Source organism: Rosa chinensis, chromosome 7, assembly GCF_002994745.2.
Source record: "Rosa chinensis cultivar Old Blush chromosome 7, RchiOBHm-V2, whole genome shotgun sequence".
NCBI classification, from domain to species: Eukaryota; Viridiplantae; Streptophyta; class Magnoliopsida; order Rosales; family Rosaceae; genus Rosa; species Rosa chinensis.
Window position 1 is genome coordinate 24,415,901 of NC_037094.1, and position 9,560 is coordinate 24,425,460.

Sequence of the window (9,560 nt, forward strand, 5' to 3'; positions counted from 1 at the left end):
TTTGATTTTGATTGTGAAAAATAAAATTGACAATTGAAAATTAATATTGGAACTAAAGATAAAAATAATAGAAACTTATCAAGAAATGAAAATTAGGTCACTAGGGTATCCTCCTAGCCAAATTCAATGCATAAATATGCTCCGATATGGTCATTTAATTCATAATGGCATCAAGAACCGTACCCAAGGCTTTTCAAGGCTCATGGGTCAATAGATTCCTTAAAGGGTATTCCTACTCCGGATCAAGGGTCGTAGAAACTCAATTGGGACAATCTAGAGCCTTGTTAGGGCCTCTAGTTGCACCAAAAGGCGAAGAGTCCTAGAATCAAGGTTCCCAAGCTAGCCAATACGGCAATCGAAATTGGTATTGTAACTAACCATGTTCTAAACAAGTGTCCTAGCCATAAATTAGAGAAGTGATTAGGTCCCCTAATTTTTCTAGACATGCTCATCTACATATTCAAGAGTTAATCACGCTCCTAAGCATGCATCTAAGCCAAATATTATAGAATAGAACATATGCCAAACACGAAATTGAAAACCATTAAATCAAAACATATTTATTACATTAAATCCATGCTAGGGCTCAAACCCTAGCTTCCTAAATAGACTACTCACAACCCATCCACAAATCAACAACAAAATACATCAAATAAAGAGATAAAAGTGAAGAGGAGTGAGAAGTCACAAGAACAAGTCACAAATTGCTATGGAGCAATTATGACAAGCCTTGATTTATGATTTTTCACTTTTACCCAATCTCAAATATTGATGCTCCTTGAAATCTCTTGAGAAATTGATGTGGAGTAGTGAAGATTAAAAGAAAATATAAAGTGGGTATGGTGGTGTGGTGTTTGGAGAAGAGGGGAGGATGGAGAGGTGGTGTGCGGCCGTTTTGTGTTGATGAAGGAGAGGATATATATATGCAATTAAAATGTAGGGTTCTCGGGTGGTGCATGGCTAGAAGGGAGAGATAATGACACGTGGTAGCTCATGATAGGAACAAAGGAAAAAGAAAGAAAATAAAAAGAAAATGGAAGAAAAGATGGAGAGTGCACGTGTGGGAGGGGAAAGAGGAAAAACATATGCTGATGCTGACGTCATCATGACGTCAGCAAAGGGTTTTTTTTTTCTTTTTCTTTTTCCTTTTTTCTTTTCCTTTCTTTTCTTTCTCCTTTCTTCTTTTCTTCATCTTTCTTTCTTTTCCCCATTTTTTTCTTTCTTCTCTTCTTCCTCAATGCACTTCCACACATTATCAGAGATGGTTTGATTCCACTCCCTTGATGGTGTTGACTACGGTTGACCCGCGTTGACTTTTTCGTCCTTTTGTCGGAAACTCCAATTTGCTCCAATTTCGCACCATTTTCTCTCATTTCCGCAATTTCGCTTATTTTCTACAAAGTAAATAAAAATAGATTAATTACATATTAATTGACATGAGGATTAGCTTAATTCTAGTGTTTTAGATATAATTACACGCATATAAATGCGTATAATCAATAATCAGTAAGCCATGTCATAGCTTACAGTTTTTCGTTTATAAAATTGGTCATGGGTGCTTCCCATGTTTTGGAAGTTGTTTCTTGTCATCTATGTTATGGCTGAGGTGAAGAATTGCTTGTTCAGGGGTGTTTCATCGGGTCCTGATTGCCCTATAGCATTTTCAATTGGTTTGTATGCGTATGCTCAGATCCTAGTCTTTTATAACTTTGAAGAAGAGAGGATTTCTTTTTTTGATGTAGTTAACGGCAAACAAGTCTCAGTTTGAGCAAAAAGCCTCAACATAGATATTAGGTGATGTGGTTCTAAATCTAACCGTTAAATGAAATGGAAGATGGAGATTTCATGAACTTCAGGAACTTCACGGTATTTGAACTTTAGAGTAGTCGGATCATATATTAATGGGAAAGGATCCTCTCCTAAGCAATGAAGTTGCCTAACCTACCTAAGCTTTTATCTATATGTTGACACGTGGATATAATGAATCCAACGGTCTACAACTTCTCTCTTTATTAGTCTCTTCCTTCACTCCTCTCTCCCTCTCCTCTCTGTTCTTCTTTACGAGTCTGTCTACAGTGGAGACTAAACAAGTAGAGGAGAGTAGCCTAAGGCAAGCTCCAACAGATTGGAATACGATTTCGACACCATTTTCTCTTTGAGAAAAATCAATCACCGTCCCCAAACTATGCTGCCAAGGCCAATTTGATACCTGAACTCTCAAAAGTATCAATGTGATATCCAAAGACCTATTTTGACATCAACGTGATATTTCCGTCCAAAATCTCTGACTGTGCCGTCAACTATGTGGCAAGGGTAAAATTGTCTTTCTTTACTAATTAATTATAAAAAAAGGAAAAAAAAAACAAAGCAAAACAGATCGAGCTCTCTCTCTCTCTCTCTCTCTCTCTCTCTCTCTCTCTCTCTCTCTCTCTCTCTCTCTCTCTCTCTCTCTCTCTCTCTCTCTCTCTCTCTCTCTCTCTCTCTCTCTCTTCCTTTCCCAATCTGATCCTCTCTCCTTTCTATCACTGGGAATGGATTTTTGGATTTATGCAGAACAGCCGAAATGGAGAAATTTTTTTTTGATCAAAAGTGTTTGTGGCTTATGAAGAACAGTCGGAAGTAGCGAGAATCGCTGCCGATGTCAATGACAAGGAGGAGACTCTGGGCCGGAGAGCTCAGGTGGAGGTGGACGAAGTACTGGTCAGAGCTGGTGGAGGAGAGAGGAGCGGTGATGATCCGGGTATTGAATTAGAATCTGGGAAAGAAACAGCATCTCTTGAAAGCAAAACACGCAAATCCTTCTTGGTTCCAAAATCAAACTCCCAATTGCTCAAATCCACCCATCACAGAAATCAAGCTCTATTCTAGAAACCTTAGCAGCATAGTCTCATGGAAGTACCACAGAAACCTCGATCTGTCAAATAATTCTCTCAAAGGCTCTGTCCCAGGTTGGTTCTTGTCTCATCCAACCTTAGTCGAAGTCATTCTCTCCAAAAACAAGTTCGGTGGAAGCTTCGGGTTTGATAACGGTTCGGTTTCCTCAGTCCATAAGCTATCTCTCTAGCAACAGGTTCACCAACTCTATTATGCTTTCTGGTTTCCCACACCTCAAAATCCTCAACCTTTCTCACAACAATTTGGGTGCTCTCCCTTCTGATCTTGCCAACCTCACTAATGTCCAACACCTAGACATTTCGAGCTGCAAATCTCCGGCAGCTCGAAGCCAATCTCTGTTCTTCGCGCATTGACCTACTTAGATGTCTCAAACAACTCCATGAACGGTTCTTTCCCTTCGGATTTTCCCCCAATTAGTCCCCTAAAATCCTTGAACCTTTCGTTCAATAATTTCAGAGGTATAGTCGGCTTAGAAGAGTACCAAAAATTTGGGAAAACAGCTTTCTACAAGACTCAACCTTTACATAAGAACAACAACTACCCAAACCAAAATAAACCCATAAGTGAGTCCAACGATCAAAATCTGAGTGACCCATTACATTTTGAATCTTCCCACCGTTTGTTGCCTGTGGTTTTTGTTGTTTCAATGTACAGTAACTATGTTGTTGTGTTGTCCAATTGGATTTATATAGTTAACAGTTGAACACAAGAACCCATCCCTTCTTATTGATTCTCGAAACGAGCTGCTGTAATTTCCTTATGGATTTGAAGATTGAATTTCAGTGGATTTGGTTGAGGTGGAGCTGTAGAGGTGTTCATCAATAGAAAAATTGGATGAGAAAGAAGGAAGAAGAGATAGAAATTGGAGAGGATCTTGGCAGCGTTGGTGATGGTTTGGGCGAAGGAGAAGGAGAGGAGAGAGAAGAAGAAGGAGACTGTGGTTGAAGAAGAAACATAAGCCATTCTCTTTGATTTCTTGAGCGGAGGAAAAGGAGCAAAGCTTGCGGCGGTTTGGCTAGAACAAAATCTCAAAAAAAAAAGAAGAAGAACAAGAAGAAGAAGAAAAAAAATAGAAGAAAAAGAAATGAAAGAAGAAAAAAAAAATTAACAAAAAAAAAGGTAAATTGGTCATTTCATTTTTTTGAGGGACCCACATGCTTGCCACATTATCAAGTTGATGGCACCGTCAGAGATTTTGGACGAAAGTATAATGTTGATGTCAAAATAGATCTTTAGATATCACATTGATACTTTTAAGAGTTCGGGTATCAAATTGACCTTAGCAGCATAATTTGGGGACGGTGACTGAATTTTTCTCTTTCTCTTTACCTAAAACTCTAATCCATCAAAATACTCCATATCTATTCCTGCCCCGAATAAATGATACATCCCAATTAAAGCAAAACCCTTCAAGAATCTTCCCAACAGAAAAATGTAATCCTAAGCAACAACATATTATGTTTGAAGATAAGCTCTAATAAGTAGGAGTAAACAGTAAAGGAATGGAATAAGATTCAGATCACAACAAACATTCAACTAGACAACATCACACATGAACTGCTGATCGGCAAGACCAGAAACTTCAAAATTCAAACTTGAAGAAATTCAAACAGACTTGAGATGTTACTTTGAAATTTGCAAGAACCCAACTATGAAATTGAAAATTGGGAAAACATGGAAAAGAAGCAAAAATTTTGGGTGAATAAAACCTGATGCTTGTTCTTTTCCATTGTACAGAGAAATTGGTTTTCCAATATCATATTCCATTAGTTATTGAAATTTTTACAGGGAAGAAACACATCAGTGGAAAACCCAGCCCCAAAAATCGAACCCATCAATCCCAACCAATTCCAGGAGAAATTTATCAACCACCAAAACCCATAAGGACGAGTCAAGATTCAAGAACTTAATAGAGAGTTAAAGTCTTCCCTGGGGAGATCTGGTGTTGGGAGAGAGAGAGAGACAGAGAGGAGATAGTTGAGGTTTCTGGCCTTCTGGAATTGGTTTTTGATGTCAGTCACTACGTGGCACTATTATAGCCACTAGATGTTGTTTCTACACGTGTCATTACTTGATTAAAATCTTAGCAAGCTTAGGCAATTTTATTGCTTAGGAGAGGATCCGGACCCTATATTAATCTCTTAACCTATTTTAAAAAAAGAAAATAATCTCTTAAACCTATTTTCGACTAGTATAGAGAACTGTGACAGGCAGGCATGCATCTTTCCCTTCAAATTCAAATCCAAGAAGAAACGAAAGGAGTCAAAATCAGCTCCGGATTTGAGAAACAAAAGCGACTCCTTAACTCCGGTATTAGACCGTGCCTCGAAATCTCTACCTTCACCAAGAAGCATACCAGAATTGTACAAAGAGAAGGAGCAGAATTTGAAGGTTTTCTCACTCCAAGAGCTCAGTGATTCAACCAATGGCTTTAGCAGGTTGCAAAAGCTTAGGGAAGGGGGATTTGGGAGTGTGTATAAAGGAATAATCAAGCCCAAAAATGGCAAGGGTAGTCCAATTTTGGTTGCCATGAAGAAGTTGAATCCACATAGCTAGGGGTCGTCAAAGGGCAGGGCAGGGCCGGCCCTGCCCAAAATTAATGGGCTCGGGCCGGGCCAAAACATTTTTTTTTTATTTTTCGGGCCGGCAGGGCCGGGCTTCTTTTAAAAATCAAGGCCCAGGGCCGCCCATGGGCCCAGGGCCTTACGGGCTTTTTAGGGCCGGGCCAAGCCGGGCTTTTTTGGATGGGCAGGGCCGAGCCCATTATATTTATATGTCATATTATTTTGTTAAAAAAATACAAAAACCTATGAAAAAATGATGATATGTTAATTATTGAACAAAATAAAATTCAAAATTAAAAAAACATATGGCCTAATGCAATAATTAGTTCAATATAACAACATAAAAATATATTAATACAAAAATTGAATGGGCTTTCGGGCGGGCTTATAAGGCCGGGCCGGGCGGGCTTTAATGGGCATATAACGGGCCGGGCCGCGGGCCGGGCCTGGGCTTTGAACCCTCCGCCCTAGCCCTGCCTCGTGCCAATGGGCAGGGTCGAGATGGGCTTTTCTGCGGGCCGGGCCGGGCTTTGCCCACTGGGCCGGGCGGGCGCCCATGGGCTTTTAGGCCCGCGGGCCAAATGATGACCCCTACACATAGCTTACAGGTTCCAATTCTTATCTTCATTAAGGAATTTTAACTGTTTGGTTAATTTTTACATTTTTTCTGTCTGTTTTTCTTCCACTTGGTTTTTCTCCATTACTACTTGGTTGGTTGGTTGGTTTTCTTAGTCTTGGATGTTGAATGATTGTGATGGTAGCATTGAATGCTATTGTATTCTGATCTGAAAGAATTGTCATATTGGATAGGGAATTAAAGTAGTTTGTTTTTGGGTGGAATTAAAGTAGTTTTGTTTTTGGGTTGAATTATTCCTAAGAATAGTTATATATATGTTCATGTTTTGACTATACTTCTAGTAGTGGCCCTGTTCTGCATTTGTTAATAAACATATGGTTTTTAATTGATTAGTACATGTGGTTTGTTTAGTAGATTTATTGGGTCTTTGTGATTTTATATCCATGTTAATATAGCTTGTTGGATTTATTAGAAACACTATTCAATTCTTCCTGTATACTGCTTCAATATAATCCCAAAATACATGTTAGGCACTAGGCGTAGTAGAGTGGGGAGGAAAAAGGGGCATGGGGTTACCAACCCATCCTATCATTCCTAATTCCTGGCCAATTGGAGTGGGAATGATATGGAAGTAAATAATCAAATAGAGAATGTGCTCAAGTGAGTAGGGCATGAAAAAGACTAAATGTGACATAATGATTTTCTATTGAGGTTGAAAGAAATCTGAATGTCTTCTATTGATCAAGTCACGGTAGTTCTGTGGTATACATTTAGTTAACGACCCTACATGTAGTTTTGTGTATGAAAATTTGGACCTTGGAATTAATCTGGTGCTCGAACTCTAGGAGTGTGGAGATAATATCATCATTTGTAGTGTTAGCAAGAACCAATAGGAAAGTGAGTACTAAACTTAGGCGAATGGATTTCATATAGTGTTTCAAAACCATTACTAAAGTGAATTGTAAATAGACTTGTTTCTATTATGCAGCTATCTGTTGTATGACAAGGCTCTTACTAGTTACGAAAGAGAGGGGTTTGCTCTCAAGAACATGAATTGGAACAGATTCTCAAATTTTGTGGAAATAGCATTTTAACTTTGAGAATGGATAAATGTAATGATTTAGCCCTTGAAATGATATTGGTCTGTGTAAAAGATACATCCCATTACTCTTTTAAACTGTTGAGAAAGACTCGCACATTCAACTGAACTCTAAGTTCAAGTTATCCTTTCCTAAACACCCATTTTGGAGGCATTGTGTGCCTCTCTATTATTTTTATCTATTTAGTTGTCAAGCTTATGGTTCTTTGCTGTTTTAATATAGGGTCATAAAGAATGGCTTGCAGAGGTTCAATTTCTTGGTGTGGTAAATCACCCAAATCTGGTAAAGCTTCTAGGATATTGCTCTGTAGATGGAGAAAGAGGGATCCAACGGCTATTGGTATATGAATATATGCCTAATAGGAGCTTAGAGGATCATCTTTTCAGCAGGGCTTTGAACCCTCTTCCTTGGATCACGAGGTTACAAATAATGCTTGTTGCTGCTCAAGGATTGGCTTATCTACACGAGGGATGGAAGTCCAGGTGAATATAGTTTTCATTTATTTGACCTATGTTTGACCATGTATTTCCTTTCAGTTTGTTTGGAATGTAGAACTACCATATCATGTGAGCATGCAACTCATATATGTTATTTTGACCCATGGAATACCAATCAGTGTGGCCTGCTTAAGATAGTGTAGTATTAGAACCACGACTAATGATTGGAATGTACTAACTATGTATTATACATCTTTTACTTGTCTGCTGCATTTATAGTGGCATCTCTGGTTTTGGAACTTAAATTGTATCTGCTGCTAATATAATTGCCTCCAGTTACATATATTGGTGGACACTGTCACTTCAGCAACTGTCCATTATCTTGATGTATTTTGTTCTCTAAAAGCTTAAGCTGTTGGGACCCTGTGGTTGTGTCACATGGTATAAGAGTTCTTGAGTTCAAAACCATCGAATGAAATTGCACTCTTCTTTGTTGTCTTGTACAATTTGAAATTGAATATAAAACTTGAGAGTAATATAAAAGAAGCATGAATTAAATTATCACTCTCTAATTCCTGCGCGTTAATAGGTATCCCCTGTTTACTTCAACACACTAGTCCCCTGATCTTATTCTTCCATTTTGTAGCTGGAAGTCAATTACAGGGAACAATTTAAATTCTCGCTACTTAAATATATGCTTTAATGTTAATGTTATAATACTACATCATAGATTTGGTTCGGCTCTGCTTGTGAGCTTAAAACAAAAGTCATCTTCTATGAATATCCAAATGCTGAAGAGTGTATTTAAGGATGGTAGATACTGGATTACCTCACATGGTAACTCTTTATTTGTTTGAAGACAAGAATTTTTATATACTTTGTTGAACCTTTTTTGTTGCATTGTTTGAATAGGTGATATATCAAGATTTCAAATCCTCCAACGTGCTCTTGGATGAGGACTTTAAGCCGAAGCTCTCAGACTTCAGGCTTGCTAGAGAAGGGCCAAAGGGTGACCGTACTCATGTATCGACAGCAGTAAGTAGATAATAGATGACTTATTTTACTACTAGCCCAAGTTCTTTTAGAACTCGATGTCAACTTCATTTGGAGGTTGGCAGAATCTTGTTTGAATTGCAATATTGAGAGGGCAATTGGTATCCGTTATTATTTACCTTTCTGGTTCTTTGCTTCTATTTAACATTTTCCCTGGTTCATATTGTATTTGCTTTTGTTATCAGGTGGTAGGGACTTATGGATATGCTGCGCTAGAGTATGTCGAAACAGGCCATCTTTCCATCCATAGTGACTTATGGAGTTTTGGTGTGGTGCTGTATGAGATCCTCACTGGGAGGCGTGTCTTAGAAAGGCACCGGCCAATAGCGGAGTAGACTACTTTATTGGGTTAGACAGTACCCTGCAGACAGTAAAAAGTTCAGCATGATAATAGATGCACTCCTAAGAGATCAGTATTCTATTAATGCAGCTCGGAAAATTGCCAAGTTGGCAGATAGCTGCCTGAACAAGAATGCAAGAGACCGACCAACAATGAATCAGGTAGTAGAGATCTTGAAGCAAGCTATACAAGATTCACAAAAGGGTACCAACTCTGTAAATAACAATTTTGGGGCATCTGGGTCTAAATTGGGTAAAAAAACCCAAGTTGAGGTGATATAAGAGAGAAGCCTGTGATCAACGAAAGCATTATTAATAGTGTCTGCTGTGACTATGTTCTATTTACATTTTTTAACAGGTTGAAAAGGTTGGATAAGTGGAAATGGGAAGTTTTGTGTAAGTTACAATTTTGCAGACCTCAAATATTTTTAGCCTACTCTGTTTTTACACCCTTTTTAACCGAAGTTAGGGGTTGTGGTCCAACATGAGGGTGGTTTGATCACTACTGAGAGAGGGGTGTGCGTACTACTTGAGGGGGTTCGAGTACAATTGGATGGTTATCATTTCTACCTTCTGTTTCCTGAGACTGAAGCTA

The 9,560-nt window shown here is 38.6% G+C and overlaps 1 pseudogene; it reads left to right on the forward strand.

The window, feature by feature from the left end:
* The first annotated feature begins 1,597 nt into the window (after positions 1-1,597).
* Positions 1,598-9,341, forward strand: LOC112177647 (annotated as a pseudogene).
* Positions 9,342-9,560: the final 219 nt, after the last annotated feature.